The sequence below is a fragment of the Euwallacea similis genome, chromosome 15 (assembly GCF_039881205.1).
Source record: "Euwallacea similis isolate ESF13 chromosome 15, ESF131.1, whole genome shotgun sequence".
Taxonomy (NCBI): domain Eukaryota; kingdom Metazoa; phylum Arthropoda; class Insecta; order Coleoptera; family Curculionidae; genus Euwallacea; species Euwallacea similis.
In genome coordinates this window covers 2,823,375-2,848,706 of record NC_089623.1, presented here as the reverse complement: position 1 = coordinate 2,848,706, position 25,332 = coordinate 2,823,375, and the positions used below count along the sequence as shown (strand labels likewise).

General features: G+C 32.4%; 1 protein-coding gene across 1 annotated transcript in view; it reads right to left on the bottom strand.

Moving 5' to 3' along the window:
* LOC136413817 (limbic system-associated membrane protein-like) overlaps window positions 1-22,171 on the bottom strand; it is a 252,321-nt gene extending 230,150 nt beyond the window's left edge. Inside the window, exon 1 of the mRNA XM_066397542.1 lies at window positions 21,893-22,171. The gene's annotated coding sequence lies outside the window, so the exon portion shown is untranslated. The remainder of the gene's footprint in view (window positions 1-21,892) is intronic.
* Window positions 22,172-25,332: the final 3,161 nt, after the last annotated feature.

The window sequence follows — 25,332 nt, the reverse complement described above, 5'->3', positions numbered from 1 at the left end:
AGTTCACAAAAATACATACAGACTTTTCATTGATTTTTCATCTTTTTCTACGTATCAGACTGTAAAGGCTTTCACGGTTGGCCAAAATAAGGCCAAAATAAATTTGAAAAAAAGGCCAAAATAAAATTGGTAATATTTTTGTGGTATATAAGCCGTGGTCCAATGGAATTACTTCCTGACGTTCCCTCCACAACTACGGTGGACTTCATCAAAGGATATGAGGTGACGGGCCAAGTGACCGGAGTGGTAACTGGAGAATCTTCTGCATTTATTCGCTTTTGCTTTGTTAATGCGAGGCGAGGCATCGGCACAGATGGAGCGTGATGTAGCACATGCTGCCAGGCCGAATTAAGGGCAGTAATTTCTTGCTCCCTGTTAAAGTGGTTGCACTTGGCTATTTTTATAGCCTCTCTTGTAACTATTGGATGGCACCATAGGGATTAAAAACGGTTCTCTAATCTATAAAAAATGCTCCAAGAAACACTGCTCATGGTTAGCTATAGCGCATTTCTGTTTGTCCCAGTCTGGAATAATTCTTATGTGTTTGCATCATAGTTGCTATAATATACAGAGTCATAGCTGCATGAAGTCTGGTGCACTTTCTTGGTACTGATAAGGGATTTCTTTTATCCTTCATTCGCCGCCTTAGTTAAATGTGAGAATTGGTTTAAACACCATTCTAACTTTGTGTGTGTTTGGTATCCGTTAGAGTCTATCCGTAATTCTAAAAACGTAGTCACATATCTTATCCATGAACTTCATAATTCTTTAGACGCATTGCTCTCCCCAATTCTTGTTTGCTATAACTATTTCAGCCAAACGCCCTTTCCAGATAATTCAGTTCTTTTTCCAGTTCCTACTGTCCATAAATTCCCTTTGCTTGTGGAGATAGTTTTAATAACTTGTGTTTTTTGGCTCGGATGATGGTTTGAACCTTTACATAGATAGCAATGACTGTGTGTTCGGTTTCGGTTTACTGTTTGTCCCAGTTTTCCATTTGGTTTGGATACGAGAATATCTAAAAAAAGTAACCGATTATCCTCTTCTGTTTCCATTGCGAACTGAATCTTTGGAACTATGAAGTTGATGTGTATCCAGAATGGTGGCACTTTTGATCTTTTTTGCTCTGCCGGATCTCTCGAATTAACTTTCAAATTCAAATTAAGCTTCTCTGTAAATAAATCCTTGTTGTTAAGGTTGACTACTATAATTCTTTGCACATTCTTCGGTTGCTGGTTCTCTTACGGTGCGTCTAACAGTCAATAATTCGAACTTCTTCTGTCGGTTAGTATCCACGTACTAATCCACAAACACAAAACGTGATGTGAACACGAAGGTTACGGAGTATAAAAGGTGTTGCAGATAGAGACAAACAGAGAAGTCTGCTGAAGCTAAGCATACTTTCTTAAATGGTTATCGGATTTTTTTCAACAGAATAGATAACCTTAAGCAACGATACCATCCAAAATTTACGAGAGAAGATGTAGAAACATTCAAGCTCGACACAACTTTAATAGAAAGGAAAAAATTACCGCTATTAAATCGGAAGCGCATGTTATGTCATGCCCCATCTGCTCTGATGCTCTGCCTCCCGCCAACAGAGGAAGATCGGATAAATACGCGGGATTTTCCAGTTACCACTTCAGTCAAGGGAACAACATATGCTTTACCTCATATCCTTTAATAGGATCCACCATAATTGTGGATGAAACGCCAGGAAACAATTTCATTGGAGCAAGCTACATGCCCGGAAACTATGTCTAATTATATCTCATCTGATTTTCTTCTCGGTACAAAAGACATTTCAATAATTGTTAGTTAGATTTTTTCCGTACACGGATAGAGTCATTTTTCTTTTATTTGTGTTTTTTCTAGTCCTCTCTAGAAACCACTTAGATTTTTTTAGCTACAGATTTCAATGGCGATTCCTCGAACATTCAAAAAATCTGTGAAGGTCAGCGACTTTACAGGTTTTTTAGACCTATCAATAAATTTCAAGAAACATGTACTTACATCTATGACTTCGTTTTTTGATCTTTTCATTTCTGTAGGCCTATTTAGGAATTATTGTGATTTTTTCTAAAAGTTAACGTTTTACAGATTTGGTATTCAGTTTACTGAGCTTTCAATATTTATGGAAGTCAGTGGCGTATCTTTTTATCAAAACTCTAGGAAATTCCCAAAAAATACTATAATATTTTGACTATCCTCAGTTCGAGCCCAACTCGGACAGATGCGGATGCAAACAGGTTAGGTTCGCAGGAGTCCCGGGGTTTTTTAGGGCGTAAGCTCTTTGGCGAATTCCATTCTATCCGACCTACAGAATACCAGATCAGATGTTTTTTGAAGATTTTCCTCGTGATAAAAAAAAACTCGGGCCCAATTTGACATTTTTAATATTTATATTACAGTGGTATACTTTGTTACTTAAATATATCCAGAATTTTAAAAAGGTCTCCATTATGTTATGCATAGCAACTGATTCGTTTAATTTTTATGTCTTTAGGACCGTCTCGGTATTAATTCGTTTTACACACATTTAAGTCCTAATTAAGAGATTTTATACGTGATTCAAGCTTTTAAAGTCTGCATAAGTCTGTCTAATTTCTCAGTGTTGTAAGACATTCCTGAAAAGTACTGTGACTAGCGATATTTGTTACTGTGATTTTTTACCTTTTTCGATCGTTTCATGAATAATTTCAGGGTCTTTTTAGCAGTGAAAAGGGCCTTTTATTACAATTTTTCCTTCTTTTAGAATTACAAATATTAAAAATTATTTTGGCTGAGTCGAAAACGAGTGCAAAAACGCATTTTTTCAGTGATGTTCTCAAAAGAGTTTTTAATTATCTTGCTTTATTTTGGTACTATGTAATATAGGATGTCAAGCTCTTATCGATAGTGTGACGATTCTGGTTTTCCAAACTTGTCTTTCACAAGTAGTGGCTTTTATTGAAAATTTTATTTATCACATGTTCTATACTAAAAATTGGGTATTTTTTTTATTAAGCAACAATTGTAGCCACAGTAATAAATTTTGAGAGAAATTTTATTGCAAAAAATGTTTGTTAATGTCTAGGACCAGCTTTTTCTTTATGAAATCCTCTCTCGAATGTAACTTGTACGTCGAAAATACTAGATAATTTTAGATCAATATACATTGATGTAATCTGAATCAGAAAAAGCACCAGTGCACTTTGCACACTCATGTTGCTCTAAAAGGAATCGATAGATTTTAATACACTTGCTATATGTATTATATATGAGAAATTCATTCATTTGTCAAACTTGATATTTCAACAATACAATAATGGCACAGTATATACAATCACTGGCGAATTGCAGCGCTTATTTGCACTAATGCAATTATCACTATAATTTTCAACGTTCTACCAATGTCACAAACTGAAATATTTTAATGTCGCGTCCGTATTCTTCGAGGTTACGATTCGTAAAATTATCTTCTTAATTACAAATTCTAGAGCGAAAAAATATCGATAATTTTTTAAAACTTACACACATGCAAATCGAACCCAAAAACGCATACGTGCACTATTTACACTGACGCTCCTTTTGCTTTCATGCAAATTTTCCAAAATTATCAATAATTTTCGTTACATTAAATAATACCTGTGATCATTTCTTAACAAGTTATCGCACACATTTTAAAGATATCAGCTTTCTAACGACATTAGTCAAAACCATCAGGAATTTCAAGAGAAAATAGAGAGGCAGGGAATAGCTACAGTTGAAAACCTGCGGAATACTTTATTGGCAATTCTTCCAGCCTTTAAAGTCTATGAAAGCTCATGTAGCTATCGGCAAATTTCAAAAAAAAGTAGTCAGCACATATCATGTTTCGATTGCTTTTTTTTACTTGTTTAGATACAATTCTGATTTGTATTTCGAAGCCACTAAAAATAAATGCATACATATTACTATCTTCTTCAGGTAAGGCCAATAAACCAAGAAGAAATAAATATCGAAAATTTTGTACATCCTGAAAGGTTGTAATATGCCGGTGGTTTTTAAGGTATGACTGCCGAGTACTTTGGAAGTTCTCTATAAAACGAAAATGTGAAAAACATGCATTTGAAGCAGATAAAAATAGGGGCAAAGAGATTACAATATAGAGGGGAGCTCAGAAGGCAAAAGATAGTCTATTACCAGTTAGAATTGTGAAAATTCGTAATAATCGTATTTATAATCGATTTTAATATAACTCTTAATAGGTTGTGAAAAGTATGTCATTATGGCATTTGTGTATACAGAGTGCGCCAACTAAAACGAAACAGAGCTGTTTTCTCAGTTGATGAAGAAGTTATGCAAAAATCCTCAGATACGTTAACTTTAATATGGAAGGGGAAGGATTTTTATTAGAAATTGAGAGTGATTTTCTTCACCCTCTAGGCAGGGAAAAAGGGTTCTACTACTCCTCCAGGTCCCTTGGAAGTATTGCGAGAACACATTGTTAATGAATGCCGCCAAACAAGCCCCGAAATACTCCAAAAGACCCGACAGCGTTTCGAAGCAAACTTGTTTCACTGCCAGGAAGTTAACGGGCAGCATTTTGAACAATTAATTTAGATGTTTTTGAGCTTTATGTATCATAGTAGCGGTTATACAGAAATAAACGATTTACTCGTCAAGGGTTGTTTCAAAGTAAGAAATTTTGGTATCACCACAAAGCTCTTTAAAAAAATTTTAATATGATGTCTCACTCGACCCCCTTTGTTATCTAAAATTTTGGGGATGGTTCTTTCCCTGGTTAGGGGGTGAAAGAAATGATCGTCAATTTATAATTAAAAAAATCTTTCCACTACATATTAAAGTTGACGTGTCCGAAGATTTTTGCATAACTTCTTCATCAACCGAGAACTCTTTGATTTTAACTGGCGCAGCCTGTACATTCGACTCATTTCCCCCAATTACTCCACAGTTTAAGCCTCATAATACCTTACTCACGATTTTAAGTAAACTAAAGTTCCTACATAGCAGGAAAACTTATCTGCAAACTAACTCAATTTTCCAACATTAAAAGAGTGCAGTTTCGTAAATATCTCCTCAAATGATCCCGAGTAGCCAGTACACCGTCATAAATGTACAAAACTAACCCGCGTCATTATCTTAATCACCATGGTGGTGCCTTGAAACTTTTTACATTGTCACCAAACTATAAAGTTTCTGAACTCCATTTAACTTTCATTATATCGTAAAGGCGTGTTTTAAGAGCCACGTTTAAGTTTTTATTTATAAATATGTATGTAAAAAGTTTCAGCCCTAAAAAATAAGCCTGTGTATAGAAAGTTTTCGCGATATAATTACCTATTGCATCAGAGCTGCTACTGCATCTGATTTTCACTTATACAACTTCAAATAGTCCATACAAATATCCCTCAAAGCCAACTGTGCACTGGCAGTTTCGAAGGGACAAAAAGGACCAAATTGTTAGTAAAATAGCCCCTGGTATAAGCCCGAAAATAACATCCAAAAGTTGGATAATTCCATCCTTATTATCAAGTTTCGTGGGCAAAATAAACTTTAGCAAAACAATGCACCTACCCCTGCATTTAGTTTGGGTGTGTTCTCGCTTAAACTGCCCCTGAACAATGAAACTGGGGATGTTATCAAATTCAGTTCTAAACGTGATTGTTCATTTTGTTTTGTCAACATGCGAAACTGAATTTGATCATGTATTCTACCTTTAAACTAACATCAGTGTCGTCAGGCTTCGGTATTGTTTCGGTTCTAGGAAACGTATTCTGGATTGGTATTCGCATTTGAAAATATTTATTTTGCGTGGGTTTTTATAGTAAACAACATGTGATTTCATACATAAGTTTGAAAGATTATCATAAGATAGTTCCCAACGAGAGTCCATTATTAAGTTAAATCTCACTCACTCTCAATCTCACTTAAATTATTAGGAGAAATCTCAGACATACGCCGATACTTAATCGAGCAGATTCTGGATAGTAATTGAAGCAACGAGAGACAGTTTTATTTATTTTATCGACACGCAGAAGTTCGAGTTAATTATTTCTCCAAATCTAGCAGGGCTTCTTCCTAGATATGTGTCATATCACCACCACTGTTCTAATTACCCGAAGTTGACGGTATTTTGTAAAAACATTCGTATTATCTTGACTCCAATAAAATTTTAAAGAAAGTTAATCTCTATTAAGGAAATGAACTTTTTTAAGATTAACAAAAGCAGCAAAAAGGCTATTTGAGGAAGGGGGGCCTTCAAACAGGGAACAATAGAGTACAATAATTATGACCCTGTGAATTGCGTGCCCTGCAAACAAGGCACGATTCCATCCTTTCCAGGGATATTTCCAGTTTAAGGATGTAATTCGTTGCCTAAATCAGGCAAAGAATGATTAGGGTTTAGAGCTCACATTAATTTAGTGGAAGTGGAAGAATGATGGCTTCATTTTTTTAATTGACCCTTTGTAGCAGCAGGTATGTCGCATGTTAAAAAGGCGAAGGCAACGCAAACCTTCGCTTTTTTAACATGCGACCAATACATTTCCCCAACAGTCAAATGTTCCAAGACTCGTAATATTTTCACGAAAAACTGTAAAATATTTTAAGGAAAAGCTACAACAATTCTGAGGCACGAAGACACTAGCTCAAATACCAAGTTTCAGAGGACTCGATGTGATAGAAAAATCTTCATATGTATAATCCCAAATTCCAGAACTCTAAATTACAATTTGGATAAATTTTCGGTGAACGAAATATTCCATAACTCTTTAGTTATAAAAAAATAAAATATTTCGAGTGAAAACGCGAGTTTATCCCACGTTTTGAATCGAGAGAGTAGAAAGTTTGATCATTCACCTTAAGGCCTGCAATAAAACTTTCTGGGCTATATTTTCTCTAATAGGACTGATCCGATTTTGTTCATGCTTTCGGAGCTTGAAAGACGTTAAAGCTCATTGTAGGAAATGAATGTTTTTTTACTGTTATCACTATTTATATAAAGGGTATTTCAAAAAGGTAGTGTCAAAGTTAAGGAAATTATAGGGGATATTGCGGTGACCAATTTTCGCATAGAAACCCCAGTAAAACATGAGTCGTTTTGGCACTAAAGTCATTTTTGGTCAAAAACGTAATGTTAGCTCGTTGACATCAACATTTTTCGATATTTAACTCATTTTTATTAAAGAGAACGCAAAAAAATTGTAATGCGGGTTTAAAATAAGGACCCCCAACCTGGTTACATAAGTTTGTTCTTTAAACCATTGAATTGAGCACCTGCTGTAAGATGTACGAACCTTGTTGCGCGAAAAGGGAGGTTGCCATCACTTTCTCTCTACAATTTTTCTTGGGTAGGTATAGGAGATTCATACACCAATTACTTGATGTAACCCTAGAGAAAAAATCCAACAGGGTTAAATCGGGACTTTGCGCTGGTCATCGGACGGGTCTACCTATTTCGATCCATCGCCCATAAAAATATTGGTTTAAATGATCCTACACAGCACGAGCAAAATGTGCAAGTGCACGGTCATGTTAAAACCACATTCAACATCGAATTTAGAAATACAATTAATAAATTTGTATCAGGAGACAAAACAGTGTTTATTTTGTTTGTTTTAATTCTATTGACTTTAGTTGAATATTGCCTTTTAAACAAAAATAACTCTGGAGCTAAAACAGCTCATTTTTGACTAGGGGTTTCTATGCAAAAATGATTCACTGCAATGGCCCAAATAACTTCCTTAAGTTTTCTACAGCCTTTTTGGAGTACTCTCTATAATTAAAGGTTAAACTATCACCATTTTTTACGAAAACGATTGGTGAATTCTAAAAGCATCTCATTCAGCTTTCGTGGTCATTAGGGATATCTAGACACTTTTACCACTTTGATCGTACATGCTCGTTGACAGAGTTTTTAATCGCAATTTTGCAAAAATACCTCTTTTTGTAACCGGTTAGAAAATGCATAATTTTGTGTAACAAATAAGATTTTATGGGATGAGTAAAGCGACACCTCCAATATAACTCGAGTTCATCATATTTTCGATTGTTGCAGGATAATGAAATTATAAGGTACAAGCAGGAATTTGAACTTATTCAAGTTACACTTAGCATATGCAGAGAACTATAGCAACTATTTTTGTCACGTGTACCATTTTTTAATTGGCTTATGAAATTAGGATGTCTGCATTCAAAATGTAAGTAGTTACGAAATGAAACCTATCTAGTCAAATGTTTCGATTAAGAAAACTGTGACTTGTCAAATATCATTTCAATAATAGCATCGAAAGTTCGTATTCGTAAAATACTCTAAAATTTAATCTATCAAATCAATCTTAACTTGCAAAAACTACGGCGGGATCACTTAAAATAATGAAAAATAATGAAAAATTTAAAAATCGTAAATTAAAGCCTCTTTTGTTCAAAACTCACTTAGTTCTTAGTAATACTTTTGTTTTATTAATAATTTTCTTCTTCAGATCGTGCTAGGCTATGCCTGTTTCGGTTATATTTCACATTATAAGAGTAGTTTAAGAGTCAAGTCTGATTTTTTTGATTGGTTGAGTTGTCGAGTTACTTGAAAATAATTTTCAGTGTTTCTAAGGTTTAGCAAAGTAAAATCGAGAAAAACAAAGTTTCCGGGTAAATCTCAGCCCAATTAATACATTTCAACCAGTATTAAAATCGACACGGTTTCATACTTTATAATTAGATTCTACGATTTACTAACTCTCAGTTACCTAGCATTTGCTATTTGGATAACTTCATATTGCCGAAATCTTCAATAACATTAAAAGAATGCCATTTATTTAGTCTCCGAGGCTTTTTTAATTAGATAGCAATTCAATTGATTAGAAGTATCAGTTTTACAATTTATTTTATCTTAAAATTAGAAGAAAAACTCGTTAAACTGGAATTTCGTTTCCTGTTTTATATTTACTTAAATCTAATTCCAATTGAATGTGCAAAAAACCTGAAGTAATGTTCCTTAAGAATGTTTGTTACACATTAATTAATATTATAGTCAAGGAAAGTTACAACAAAAGAATTTTGTGATAGATTTTCATCCAATATTTTATAAATCTCTTGAATTTTGATCTTCTTCGAAGGTTTTTTTAATTTAATAGTTTAAGATTATTTAGAAAATCAAAGCATTGACGAGAATTATTGCTGTGTCAATTGCCGAAATCTGCTTTAAAATACTAATTTAATTCAGTTTCGAAATAATTTACGTACGTCTAAACTAAAGTGCCCACGATCCCTGTTTATTTATTGAACATTTCAATCAAAGTTCGACATAACAAGACGTACGTAGGATTACCCCTTTATATTTCCAGCAACTTTTTAATGGAAACTCATGGAATATAACTCTCAATGCCATCAATCTTCTGAACCAATCGATCCAAATTAGACTATTAAAATCGAACAAGTTTCGTACTACAATATATTATTATCGTACAGGGTGTTTGGGATAAGGATGTCTAAAACAGTCATATATTTGAAGTTTCTTTGTTTATCTTCATAACATACTTAACAAAAACTTCCTTTTTTAAAGATTAAAAGGGAATGTCGGCTGCTGAATAGGAAACTCAATATGGTGCCTTTAAGAGGAAAAAATCGGTTAAATCATTTGTATTCTGAATGATAAAAATCATGGAATATCGTAATTGTCATTGATTTTTGTAAAAAATTTTGAGTTATGAAAAAATTGCTCATAATTGCCGTTGTGAGGGAAATTTTGGAAGAACAAATAAATCATGCCAAATAGCATTAATTGGCTTTATACATATTTTATATTTTCGTAGACACTTTTTATCACTTTTTTGATGAGTTCCAAAAAAATTAACCCGGTTGGGAACAAATCTGAAACAATTGAATTTTTTCAAAAATTTTATAACTCTTCAAATTTCCTTTAAATCCCCTTTTAGCCTTGTAACTCCTAAACGAGATGGTTTTTTACACATAGAATTTGAAAAAATGTTAGACCGTTTAGCACTGACAACCTGAAAAATAGGAACGGACTCTATGTTTTATAGTTTTCGAAAAAATTTAACGCGAATGCCAAAAAACTGTTTTTTGGAGGTTTATAATTTCGGTGTTATTAGAGATACAAATGTTGGTGGAGTGTGAATATTAAGCCCTATTTTTCCTCTTTAAATTTTTATAAAAAAATCCAATAACCCTTTCCCGTATATGCAGTAAATGTTACATTGAGAATACTTATAGATGCTAAAGGTGAAACGGTGTTTTTCCGCTCTCTAAATATGATTTTTGTTAGCTGTAGTGAAGCGGATTAAAATGTACATTAAATTTATTTTTAGGGTTATTTTTAGGTGTAAATAGTTAGAAAGATGAGATCTGCATTGCAGTTAATTAATTTTTAAGGGAATTGCGATATTTTTGAGGTTTAAATAAAGGGGGTTTAGTTTAAGATTTTTTAGTTACATATATTAAAAAAACAATGTTAACATGTTTTCTTTAAAATTGATTTTGCTCATATATTTGCATTATTTAGTGCACAGGATGTCCCATATTCGACTCTCAATATGGGGATCTCAGAAATCGTAGAAGATACAGAGTCAGTTAAATAGGGACAAAGTTGTGTCTTTATGAAAGGAGTACTTTGTCTTTTTAATGATTTAAAAATTTCGATTAATTCCAGAGATATATGGGAAAAAAACGAAAATTGTTATTTTCTTTTCACTTTTTTGCCTTAAATTACAAAGGAATATGAAAATGAAGAACACTTTCCTAAAACACTTTTTCCCGTGTTACAACATGGAAATAGTTTTTCAGAAATACGAGATTTCAGTTTTTCAATACCATTATCAACTTTTTTGAAATAGGAACTTGACCGTTTTTTTACGAATTCGGCTAGTCATTGATAATTGAAAAACGACTATGTGCCACATTTGCAGATTTGCGACGTCTAGATCAAGAATATTCACTGTCAGAGAAAAAATATCTTAACATTTTCATATTTTGCATTAGTGCATTCTATTTACTCAACTTTTATGGTAAAAATTGAAATCCTCTGTGTTAAAATGAATAACTCAATAAAGGTCTGATATTGGTGATATGACAGGCATAGACGCGTTACGATTGGTGTCACAGACGTGACTTACTTGTCAATTTTATTTATATTATTATTACTTAACCGAATATTCCCAAATACGTGAATGCAGTTCATTGGCCTGCCCGCAGTCCAGACCTGAATCAACAACCAGAATGTTTAAAATATATTTTCAAAATCCTGACGGTTTCTCCGGTTTGGTTTTTCCGGATATTTCCGGAAGTAATCGGAATTTTAAAAAAATTTAAAAAAACAAAGTACTCCTCTTAAAAAGACGCAACTTTGCCTCCATTTAACCGACTCTGTATTTTCTACGATTTCCAAGATCCCCATGTTGAGAGTCGAATATGGGACACCCTGTATTACTAAGCTTTTCCTAATTTAACCAACTTTTCCCTACTGATGTAATAAATCTTGCATTTCGTGTCTTTAAAATATCGCCATCACTATCTTGAACACACTGCATATCCTCAAATAAAAACTTTGTACCCAAAACAATGAAGAATTCCAAAAGTTGTCAACACTTGTTAAATGCTCCTTGAATACATTTCGTATAATTAAAGACCCAACGAAATTAAACTCACATTAGAATATCCGGCTTCCCGATTAAGCCGTTTAAACCAAGGTCTAATTCAAAAGTTTCGCCTAAAGACACATTTTGTGCGGGGGGTTGGAGAAACCAAAGAGGACAATTAACTTCGGGACCTTCCTCAAATGGGACAATTGAAAACAACAATAATTTGGCCCTGCTGAATTGCGAGCCCTGGAAAATCCCAAAATAAGGCATGCCAACATCCCCAGGGGCGGTTTCTGTTTAAGTATCTAATTCGTTGCGTCATTTAAGTGTGGATTAATAGTGGCTTTAATTAGGATCGTTAATGGGAGGGCAGAAATATGGTTTTGTGCCTCTGAAGAAAACATATGTAGATGTGGTTTCGAGTGGGATTTTCAAGGGATTTTTGACCACAAATGTCTTTATTACTATGGGTACCTATGAAATTATATTCAGAAAATTTTAGCCTTAAAAATGAAAAATACTCAATTGTAAAGAGCTGGAAATATTTCCTTTTCCATTCAAAGGGTGGAAATTCCTTTCTCCGTGGATATCTCGTACGTCAATATATTTAGTTGGCCCCAGGTGTCTCCAGATAACTCATTACTTATTCGGGTTACTTAGAAGTCATAAAGATTTTCGCTATATCACGCCAACTGAAATATGAAATATTTGTTTCACTGGATTAAGGAAAAACATACAAAAACTCTCAGGATTACTTCTGATTGATTAATCAAAAGTTCAAGGTTATCAGATATTGCTCATTGCCTATCGCTGAGTTTTATCATACACCTTTTCATTAAATTTTATCACGCATTTCTCCATTAAGCATTCGGAGTGACTTCAGGAAAAACATTTCTGACCTATTTTAATTTTGGCCCTAACTCGTGATGTTATGGATGTTTGGGAAACCTGAAATGCCTCTGAAGAGGTTTTTCTAATTTTGAGTACGTAAACACGAGGGCGGTGCAATAATTTCTGAGCTTGGCGCTTTTCAAATAATTTTGAAAAATCCGACAAGAAATTTATTTATTTTAAATATTCTTTGAATGAGCAGAAGTACCTTTCGTTCCCTTTAAATATTCATAGGGTATCAAATGATAATTTTTGTAATCCCTGAACATCTTTAAGTAGCTTGATGGTCATTTGGTGATTTTATTGAGCTTCGAGTTCACCAGACATCAGCGCTACGTAATGTAGAACATCGGTAATTCTAAGAAGGATAGCGATTATAATTTTGGGTTAACCCGAAAGAAATTTTTAAACGATTCTAATCAATAAGAGAACTAATTGTTGACTCTCAATATATCTGAATGATCCGGAGTGATTTTTTCGTTTTTGCTTGGAAACTCTGTATGATTGGCAGCAATATAATCACGAAATAATCGCTGTTCAATGATGCTTTTAGTGGGTATTTGCTTCATCGACAAAACTACATTTTTCATGTTAATACCAATGGCCCAACGTCATTTTTTTAAATTAAATAGGCCTATTTCCAAAAAGCTCTACTTTTCGTAGAGACATTATTTTAGCTAATTGGTTGATTCAGTAGTGAGCGTTTGAAAAATAACTATATTAAATAAACTCCAATTTCCAGCAAATTCCATATTCCAACACGGATAAAACTACATACAAATCGTTAAAGGTTGGCTTGATTAGCTAATTAATCCGTTTTTAATTGAAACTCGAGAAATTTTATTCTGGAAAAACATGTATGACACAAGTAAAATTACTTGTCAGAGGTACAATTTTTAACTACACCTCTTATTTAAAAAAAAAGGTGCTAAAACTTCAAATGGAAATGTAAGCCACATACGAACGTAATGTGAAGCGTAATACAACAATATAAATGTAATTCCCATATAATTGTTGTGTATATGACGATATTAATAAATGACTTTTGTTTGTTTATCATTATTTCAATATGGATTTATATTTGATACTAACTGTTATTATAACCTGCATTGCAGCTGGGAAATGAATTTGCGGTGAAAATTTATAAATTTAAAAATAATTTTAAGGATTTTCCTTCTGTAAACAAATAAAAATCCCAATTACTTTTGGAGTTCTAATAATAAATCTTTGCAGAAAAGCCAATTTCAGGTTCTCAAGTGGAACGTGATTTCTTGTTAACGTCTGCCATTATTTAACCATTTAATTTTTCCTTTAATTTTAAGGGGTTTAGAAACAATTCTGCCGTTAGGAAATGTTCTTAGATCAGGGTTTCAGAAGCTCAATTGAAATAGGCCACGTTAAATCTGGCCCATGATTGTTCAATACGCTTTTAAGATCTTTAAAAATAACTTACATATACTCTAGCTTTAACCGATAAAGTTTTTCTAGGTCTGGATTGATTTTTTAAGCTGAAGTTTTCACATATACTAGCAGATGTTGGCATTTGATCCAGGTACAGGGTGGCCCAGATAACGGTTTACAGCAAGTATTTCAACACCATGTAGAAATACAAGAATGGTTTTCGTGGAAATCTTATAAGATGGAGGCAGACGTGGCCAATGATAGGCCAAGATAGGCCAAACATGGATTAAATATATGGGGTGGCCCAAAAAAGTACACTAGAACTCAACTACTTTATTTTAACGAAACCCCATCTATATTTTGTTGCATTTTTGGATCGCGAACTCGTTTCGTTTAAAGTGCCTCATTCCGATTTTGCACTACTGTTTTTTACTCTTCTGAAAATTTGGTTTCCGCTTGTTTCACTATCAGTTGTATTTATAAATATATATTTGACACTGACCTCTGTATCATTGAAAAAGTAGATTAGGGCGTATTTGTGTCACCAGTTATCATATTTAGGATTGATACGGTGGTCCAATTGCTATAATTCACTATTGTTATTTTCTAAACCGTTAGAGTTAGGAGGTCGGTTAAATCACATAAAAGTTACTAAATTAATGTGATAAACTAAGATTTCAACACCATGTTTTCTGCTTCCTTCTGTTGAAGATGATTTAATATACAAAAAAGATACAAAATGTATCGATCTATCTCGCATACACTAAGAGCACCTGCGAATCAATCTCTAGCTGAAGCGCAAAAGTTTATCGACTATCGCTCCCGTAAATACAGGGTGTCTCACCGGGAAGTGCCATTAGATGTTTTGGGAAAACTATGAATAGCAAAGTTACGAAAGTTTAGTGATTTAGTAGGGGCCATGGAGCGACCTCATCTAAAATATTTTCAATCACCTCACACTTCCGTTACACCGAAAATCGATGCTTGCTTGCTTATTTGAAATGGAATACCCCATATATTATTGCATTTTACCAAACCACTAAATTTTCGTAACTTTGCTATCCATAATTTTATCAACACGTCTTATGGCGGTTCCTGATAGCATACTCTGTAAACATTTTTTATATAGCATTTTTTGGTGATTTCGATATAAAGACTCAACAGAGAAAGATTTGTTAACACAGCTTCAGCAAGGACATGCTTGCTGAAGATACTTTGGCCATAAGTTATATCGGGAATTTAGAAAAACAATATGTGTTAGCTAATCTAAGATTGATTATCTTGTATCAAATATGAATACGTACATATGTACGTTGGAAATTCGTAAGGATGTTGGAGAGTAGGCTATAGAAGACCATTTGGCCATAAACCATACTTAAGTAATTAAATTAAATTTCATGGATTTCTCAGAAATGAAATATTGTGCAATCAAAGATTTAACTGATCGATTGAACCTTTACACACATTAATTTTGAGGATGGCTAAGAAACGTATAAATAGACAACACCTTTACAGTCGTATATTCTCTGGAGTGGGCTGTAAATGCAGCCTGTTAGGTAAAATTAATCAAGAGTCGACCTAACAATGTAAAAAAAGATTGGATAAACCCTATTATAGTCTAAGGTAACATGGATCTGTGAAATGTGGGTGCGCTTGTTAAAGTATCAAAATATATTTGCAGCGTATACACAAATAATAATGAAAAAGAACACTCAAAATTAATAACTGTAATAACAATAAGATATTATAATGGCATTCTCCAAGCAGCAGGTAACAGGCAAAGAGCTGTATGGCCTTTTATAAACGAGAACTTGGGAAGAAAAGAATCAAATGGACGGTCGGCTTTGAATATAAGAGTAAACAGTAATTGTTGTAAATGACTTTAGAAGGTAGCTGATTATATTTAGGAATAAGTTTGGTAATGTTATGAGAGTTGTATTTAAAAATATGTTTGGAAATGCAACGTCAAACAAAGGTTCAATGCCTAGTGAACGGTTGGATATACCATATTTCTCGAATTGAGGTAGCAATCGAAGAAATTTTTAGTTATTGATAGTCTAAAAAATAAAAATATGTCTGATATTGTTTGCTGGCTATCTAAAGTTAAAAGGAACAAACATAAAACATGCGAGACGCTAGTTCATATTTTAAAATATCTATTAAATCACGAAACTTTTTTTACAAGTAAAATGAGAGTTGATGTAATTGTACCTATATCTAAAACAAATTCAGTCTCTCATTTATAATAATATTTTAAATCTATCCATAAAGTTGATTATTTTATCATACAGGGTGTTTGGAAAAGTTGGTATAGAACATAAGAAAATGAAAATAGAGCCAAAAGTACTAAAAAAAGTTCCTACAAATATTGATCTGATGGAGCACCGTTACTGAGATATGCCTACTATGTGAAAATGTTGAAAAATGTTCCTACTCTGTGTCATACATTAAATGTATGTATAATAAAAAAAATAAATACATTAAAAAATAATTATTTTTAACTAAACTACGCAAGATTTGAAAAAAAAAGTAGAGAATTAAAAAAAAAAATTCATTCATTAGAAAATACCACTATTTGCCTGATAATTCAAAGAAATAAAAAAATCGAAAAATTTCTCTCAAGGGTAGTAAAAAAACTACCCTTATTTATAATTGATTTTGATGAAACTTATGCTAGTTAGAGACCCTTATGGTATGATTATTATCTACAATTTTTATTCTATTATCTTAATCAAAAAGAAAGTTATTTTAAAAAATATCCAAGTAATAGGACTCATTTGGAGGGCCATATCTCAGTAATGGAACTCCTTCGGACCAATGTTTATACAATTTTTTTTAACTATTTTTGGCTTTATATTCGCCTTCTTAAGTTTTGTACCAATTTTGTCGCATACCCTGTATATCTGGCAGTTTATATGTGGGTGGGGGAGAGCTTTGATTGTCTGCGGACAGAGTTTCTTATTGACAAGTTGTTTTCCATGGAACAAGGAAACCCTTGTTGAGTTTAATCCGGTTGGTTTAATTTGGTCGCAGAATGTCACATGTAAATATTGGTGGCAAGTTTTCTAACATGACGGAGGTAAACATTAGTGCGCCACAGGAATCAATTCTGGAACCCTTGTTATTTTTAATTTTCAATAATTACTTTCTGGAAAATATTGAGAAGGAAAGTGCAACGACATATCAACTGAGAAAGAATTAAATACTAAAATCGATAGAATTATTTCGTACTTCAATGAATGATGTAATGAAAAATGGTTTAATTCTCAATGTTAGAAGGACTATATACGTTAATTTAAAGCTAAACAGGGACGTTAGAAGATATTCATAAGTTAAAAAAAAACAATAAGATTGATTTTGCATATAAAATATAGGGAATGTTGTTTTACATGCAGGCGATGGGAGGACTGGCATCATTGTGTATTAGTCAGGATGGCTGAAATTGTTGAAAACCAGGTGATAGGGATCAATGTAAGCAAAACTATCTATAATATTCATATTTACATAATTTCTCTAGAACCAATGATTACACGGCTAAATCAATTAAAAGAAATTGGTAAAATTTGGTTCTTGCTAAATATCTAATAAGCCATGAACTCCTTCAAGAAACCAAAAGTGACTTTAAATTAATCCTCTAAAGTTGCAGTTCTTTCTGCATTTAGCCGACTTCATAACTCTGCTAGTTTCCGAAATCTTTTCACTAATCATTGAAAAAAATTCACTCTGTATATTATTCTATTATATTCCCTTATAAGAAGTAAAAAAATAAAAAAGGAATTACAGTTACATAAACAAAAACTTTGAACTGAGACTTGAACCCACATAGTCAGAACTCAAAGAATGGAGGGGAAGTTTGTAAACCAACGGGGCTGTTTGTAGCAAAAGAAATGTAAACGTTTTCTAGCTACTTCTAAAGAGAAATTCATAACTTTGCGAAAGGGGGGTAAGCTGATATTGCTATAGGGAATACTGAAATATAGTCTTCTTGGGTTTGCTTATGGTAATATGACAGTATGGAAAAAATCCGTTAGTTGATCATAAAGTTCGCAAACTGATTTCTGACATTATGATCAGTTAATATATTGATTGCCTCTTCCCGATTTATTTACATATAGTGTGTACATGAAGCATGGAATAAATTCATTTTCTCGATCTGGAATTAGAATAATAAAAAGTGCTTGGATACGTCGGTTTTGTTTAAAATTTTACGCATTTTGCTTGGATAATATGAGCTGTGACGTCATCATTGTTCCAGATATGACGTCAGTGTTAATTTTTTTTAATGGTAACCCCTATTTTTGATAATTTGATGTGAAAGTGTGCACTTTTTCACGTATAAGACATACATTTTTCTACCATGTTACAAAACAATTTTTTTGATAACTTCCCAAAATATTTTCTATTCGGATATTTGTTGTTAAATAAAATATACACCTCCTGTTGTGTTTGCACTTTATCACCAGAGCCAATAATTATAAGAATTTCAATTCTTTGTACAATGAATAAATGCATTGTAATATAACTTTTATTTGAAATTAAACCTTCACGAAATCAAACCAAAACTAACAAACATGAAAATTTAAACATTATTGGAATTTATATTAAACGAATAGAAAATTCTTTTCTATGGAAATCAATGAACAGACCTACCGAGTAAAGCAATAAAAGACTACCCCGATCTGTTTAGTGGATATCTGTCAATCTTTTATCGTTAGGTACCGTAAAGAAAAATATGTTTTTAAGAATTTATCAAAACATTTATTATATAACGTAGTAAAAAGTTTATATTTTGTATACCAAACAATGCGCCCTTTCTCATAAAATTATTAAAAAAAGAAGTTACCATTAAAAAATAATTAACACTAACTTCATATGTGGAATAATAATGACGTCACAGCTAATATTATCCAACCAAAATGTGTGGAATTTTAAACTAAAGTCGACGTGTCCAAGCATTTTTTATTATTTTAATTCCAGACCGAGAAAGTAAATTTATTACACACTTTATGTGCACACTGTATATTCTTGTGGTTGGTTCATAGTAAATGAAAATACATAATATCATTACACCCAGTTTATTTCAAACCATACCTTTATATTTTTGTATTTATGGAAGTCTACTAGAAATATCTTCATTTAAAAAGGCATTTTTGAAATTAAACTATAATTAGTTTAGCGAACACCGGCAGGACTAACCTACAAATCCACTAAATCCCGTAAAAATTCGAAATTTACTTGGAAAAAGACTTTAACAATCCTTTATGAGACCTCTTTAAGTTGGATCCTCTTAAAGGTTTATGAGGGATTTATCAGGGAAATTGGATAATTTTCAATTTAGAAGTTTCTAATCATAAACTACAATACATTAATTATGGTGCCATAGATTTATTTATTTAATAAGCATTTTCCTTCAAAGAAACACGAAATTATTGAATGAGTAGGAGTATGAGAAGTTCTCAAAATATAATTTTTTTATGAAGAGACGATACATTTTTTTTAGCTTTTTATTCTATTAGTCTTTTTCCGTTGATTGAATATTAACACTTTCTATTAGTGAACACAGAATAATTCATTAATGATCTCCACTAGTCATTGAATCATGCGCACTGCATGATTTTGCAAATATGATACGAAGACCGTGTTTGCTATTGGTGTCAGTCGAATCAATCGCACAACACAGCGTTTGCCAGTATTTCTCATGTGTGAAGATTTCCATTTTTGATATTAAATGCTCTTCCACTTCCTTAGAGGCTATCCATCTTTCTCCTGCTTAGGAGCATTCCAAAAATTTTCTAATTACCTTTATTTCATGACAATAGTTCGTGCCTTTTATATAGTTAAAAATCTATTGGCGATTTACCTGGAAAAGATTGAATTTCTCTAAAAACATTTTTATTATTTACTTGGTTTTATTTAATGAGATCATTAATTAAAATAATTGACCCATTATCAAAGCAATTTTTTACCAAAATTCACTTTGAAGTCGGAGAACTAAAAAACTTCTTCAAAAAACAACCAAATTCGAGATAAAAATCACCTAATTTGTAAATTTTATTTTGATGTCAAAATATTAGAAAAATCTAGTCCTAGCTATAAAGTCAAATTTTAAATGTTTAACTCGGCGCCCAAGTCACAATTTTGCAGATTTCGAACGAAAATTTAAATTTTATGGTTTCACTACAAGGTTGAAAATCTAAAAAAATAAAAATTCTACACATACATTCAAATTGTGTTGTCTGAGCTTGATATACAAGAAGTTAAAAATATCCAAATTCGAATTTTCACTGAGAGAATTGCGACTATAGACACTCCACTCTAGGACAATAAGCGGAAAATTCTGAGTAAACTTTCCAAATCAACTCAATATTTATACTTTCAAAGTAAAATTCTAATGAAGAATAAAACGTAACGCTAAGTGAGTTTTCAGCAGCCAAACTGGGTTATTATGGAAGACAAAATTTCCATTAACAGCCAACAATACTATCTATACTCAATGCGTTTGAAAACCAATTTCCGATTTCTGGACACGTCTTTGCCGGTTCAGTGAAAGTTCAAATCATTCAGTATTGGTGTTGGCGAAAAGTGGATTTCATAGAAGGGAAAAGGAGAATTTGTCATATCTAAAACATTTCTTAAGAAGTTTAATATTAAAATCTATCTATAGTTAAACGGAAAGTTGTGGGAAGAAGTTTTAAACTTTGAAATCGGATTTTAACTTCGGATGGACAACCTCAACTAAAAGTAGTAGGAACTTACTAAGGCTAATTGAAATATTGGTTTTGGAACTTTCTAATCAAAATGGTATTAAAATAATTATTGTAATAACAACTTCATAGTGAAGCATGAAAAGGCGGAAGTTTTCATTTTGTGCTGTCAACCTTAAATTAAATGTTTGCCTTCAACATTGTTCTGTTCTAGCAGTATTTCGGTATTATTTCTGAATATTTAAAAATTGATATTCTGAGTAGGATATAGGAATATGTTGACAAGCCACATTACTTTATAACAATATGAATAACTACTATAATAAATAAAAATATATGTATGTAAGTAAATTAATTAAGATCTAACCCAGTATGCTTTTTATTAATAATAAATTGAACACAACATAGAGCAGATTATCATTAAATATATCCATTATTTAGCGTTCCTACGAAGCATTAACACAATTTCTTAATTGAGGAAGTGCTTATCAAATTATAATGGAGATTTAGTTTCCATTACACGATTCATAATTAAAATGGATCTATGCTCATGAGAGAATAACTGGTAAATTTATTTTGGATTATGCAAATCCATTACGAATAGGAAATATAAGAATTCGATTGTCAGGAAGAAATGTTCAGGTCGGAAGGAACTAGAAACGATTCAAAATGACATAAAATATTAACAACTAACACTGATGAAAATATAAAAGCTCCAGTATGGATTCGAGCATAAATTCAATTTAATCCAAATTATTTGCCAAGTACCATTTAAATTACATAGAAGGAATTCGAATGAATATTAATTGGGAAATTATACACTCCAGTAAACTTTATAGAATGAAAATTTCTTTGAGGAATTTGAGAGATCCAACTAACTTCACAAGTGCATAAGCAATTCATCCAACAATAAATTCCTGCATATATTAAATTTTTAATGATCATGAGTATAATTTTGGTATCCTGTAGCAAAAGAAAAACAACATGATTTTGCAACAATCAAGGAAGACCTCTTGTAATTTGAAAGTAAAGAGGAAGTGGGCTTAAGAGCTTTCATAGAGGCAATCATAAAAATCTCAATGTGAAAACTGGTAACAACATTTATACTCCATATGTCGGCCACTAGGTTAATAGATGCAATCCCCAAAGCTGAACCTAGACAGGGATGTCAGTGGGTCACCCAATTTTCCAGATAATTTTCAGAAACTGATTTATAAACGTCATTATTATTTTTACCTCATTTCGTTCTCAAATTTAGCATTGAAACAATTTAACTTTTTAACTTTAATTTAGGGCTATTTGAAAAGGACTTTCGCTTACCTTATATTGCTAGCTTCAAAGCATCTCCTCACTGTTAATAATCCGTTAAAAATCACCCCTCAGAAAGTGAAAGTTCAGATCACCAAACCACCTTGAAACCGTGCGAACCTCACTTATACACAAGCGATCAACTTAAGCAACCGAAATCACATGCTCCGATGAGTAACCGCCCACCGGAACAAACTGAAGTTATTTCCAACTTCCGAACTTCCTGTTTGGGAAAATCGCGAGTTTCGCCGCAGTTTTCGGGGCTTTGGCGTCGCGACGTCTCTTCTAGTAGACGTCGGGACGGTTCGCGGGATACTGGAAGGGCCCAGCCTCAAAGTTGATTTTAGCGCCGCTAAGTCCTGCGCGGTATGCCCTTAAACTAGGAGAATTTTTGTTTTTTGAATTTGTTTAAAAAAAATAAATTTTGAATTTGCCTAAAATGCCGGTCAGGATACTTATATTTCACGAAATGAAGAAGGCATGTAGAGTTATTTTTTTATTCATCCTCGTATATTGACCTGGCAGTGCATTATGAACGGTCCTCGTATTTTCGGATGAATACTTTATTGCATATAAGATTTGCAGTGAAATGTAATAATTATTCAATTTCATAATTTTGCTACTATTGAAAGCTTGAACTTTGGAAATTTTATGCCATTAATATCCAATGACATTTCATCAATTTTCCAATGTCATCCTATCTTTTAAATAACTTTCTATTCGATAATATGAGATCACTATAAATCACTTTCAGTTCCAAAACAAATCGCAATTTCCCATTCAAGACTTTTATTGATACCCATTTAGTCCCTGTCGGTTATGGTTGCCGTTCAAATAGTATTAAGTACCCCCTATCCAACAGTATCTTAAACGTTACTGGAACAGTTCCAATAACCTTGTCATTGATACATGGTAGTTGCTATAAAATCGTTCCCCATTTTCGTTCTAATGTGGTAAAGATACCGTTGTAACCATTGTCGACTATAATAATCGGATCTTGTAAGTAACATATGATGTAACGAGATTTTACATCAAAGTTTCTAAAAATTTCATCTAAAATACGTTTGGATTAATGGGATTATTGTTAAAAAAAAACCGCACCTAATCGCCCGTATTACGAAAACTAATGGGAGTAACTTACTTATTGCCTTCATCGCAACAGAGATGGCGTGCTGATAGCTCGCAGTTTGAGGGACAGAATTTCTCACCGCCGCGAGCTGATAAAGAGTTGATAAATAACTCCTCTCAATGCCCAGAAGTGCGATTCGGCGAGATTTCGTATTATTAGATTCCAAGCAATTAATAACTAGGGAAAGCCAACTTTTTATTTGTGAGAAAGATAAGGGACTAGTTTATCTAATTATCTATTGAATTATTGCATTGTTAGTCCATAGATACGCGTTAGATATTCATCGTGATTGATCTAATTAAGTAAAGATGAAACTTTAACTAAACTATTGACTGCCTACCAAGACATTTTATTACGATGGTTCCATCAGTATTTGATTACGAAAACTGAAATGTTGTTAGGCTATACATTAGACATTTCATATAATAAAATTAAAACCTTAAATGAATAGCCAAGCTTTGTTGATCTATTATGTCTGGACTTTACTTTGAGATGCTGGGAATTTTTGTGTATTAATGTGTTCACTATGGATGAGGGATTTTTTGCCACTGTTATTTTCTTCCGTTTGAGTTGATTTATATTCATCGGTTGATATTTAGATCATCCTCACTGGATATCAGTCTTCATATAAATATTATTCAGTGTATTATACAGTATACAGGGTCTCTGGATAGGTGACACAACTTAATAAAAAGTTCGAATTAATATTTAATATTTTGGGAGTTAACTTTGTTTGGTTAGCTTAATTTCCACCATAATTTCAATAGTGAAAAATTAGGTATGATTTAGAAATTTAAAAAAATATATTTTTGTGTAGATTAAAATGCGGTTTCTGTGGGAAATGTATCAAATAGTTAGTTGTTTATAATCAATACGTAGGTCTCTATATCCATTTCAAAAATCATGGCCAACTTTGATTTCTTGTGTTTTCTTTTTATCAAATAAAAAAAAACATTTTTAACAATGTTTTTGAGTATATATAAAAGAATATGTCAGAAATCAAAATTGGCCAAGGATTTTGAAAATTAGTGTAGAATCCTAAATAGTGATTCTAAATAAATTTTATTAACATTTGTTATTAAGAAAAATACATTTTTTGAAAGTTTCCGAAATCAACATACTTTATTTTTGACAATTAAAATTATAATGGAAGTTAGTCTTCAACCAAGCAGAGCAAAATTACAAAAAGTGATATAGAAAATCGATCATTTTTACCTTCTATAAAAGTTGTCTCACTTATCAGGGGACACACTGTAGATTAGTGGATACGCCCTACTATTTTCAAATGGATTTCTCGTCATCACAACCCCCGTCATAACCTATATGCGGTTATAATGATTTCTATCCAATTTAATACTAATTATACTTTCAATGGGATTCAATTTAGAGAAGAGAAACAGATCAATATTGCGATTTATCGAAATTAATAAGAATGAGTGTTTCATGCAGAGACATATGATGAGCACAGTGCGAATTTTATGATTTTTCTTGCTCTTTCGAATGAACCTCATCGATATTGTAGTGAAGGATATTATTATTATTATTTTACAGACGGTTGAATCACACAAAATATCTGGCTTGTCCCTTTATTCCCTTACGTTTTTCTTATTTTTCTATTGGTATTTAGTAGTTTAACTTCGATTTTACTTCCTGGCATACGGAGTCACTTTAATACCTAATTATTTACCTATTTTCAAAATACCATTTTCATAATATCAATTGAGATATCCATGATCAGCATAAAATAGACGTCAATAGATTGCAGCATATAACAGTACCTATAAAGATTCCGGAAATTTTTCAAATGAAGTTTACCACTTTTTAAATTTTGAACTTCGATATTTGATGAATTCGTAGAGCAATTACCTTAAAAAATAACTCAGGATAATCACTTTGAGGAACTCTGCAAGACAGCTCAATGGAGATTTTGCAAATCCCCCTGCCAAATAACGGCGCCTCAAACTGTATTTTTATTTAAAGCATTAGAATTTTAATTGAGTTTTTAAATTGTATTGAGAAGCTGCACATTGAAAAACTTCATGTTTTTTGAGATCTCCTAAATTTGAGTACTGGAAAATACTCAAATTAACCTCCTACCTGAGATCTACAAGGTAATTCATTTTCAATGGAACAATCGAAGGCTGAAGATATATACATTAAATGGCGACGATTGGAGAAATCCGAAAGTTGGTAGTTTCGGATATACTTGTATATGGGGCATTTAAAGTTAAAATTTTAATTCTTTTTTTTACGATTATTTTGAAAATATCTGAATTAGACACTTGAACATTTGTAAAGTTATGTTTTTTTAGGTGGCGAACAA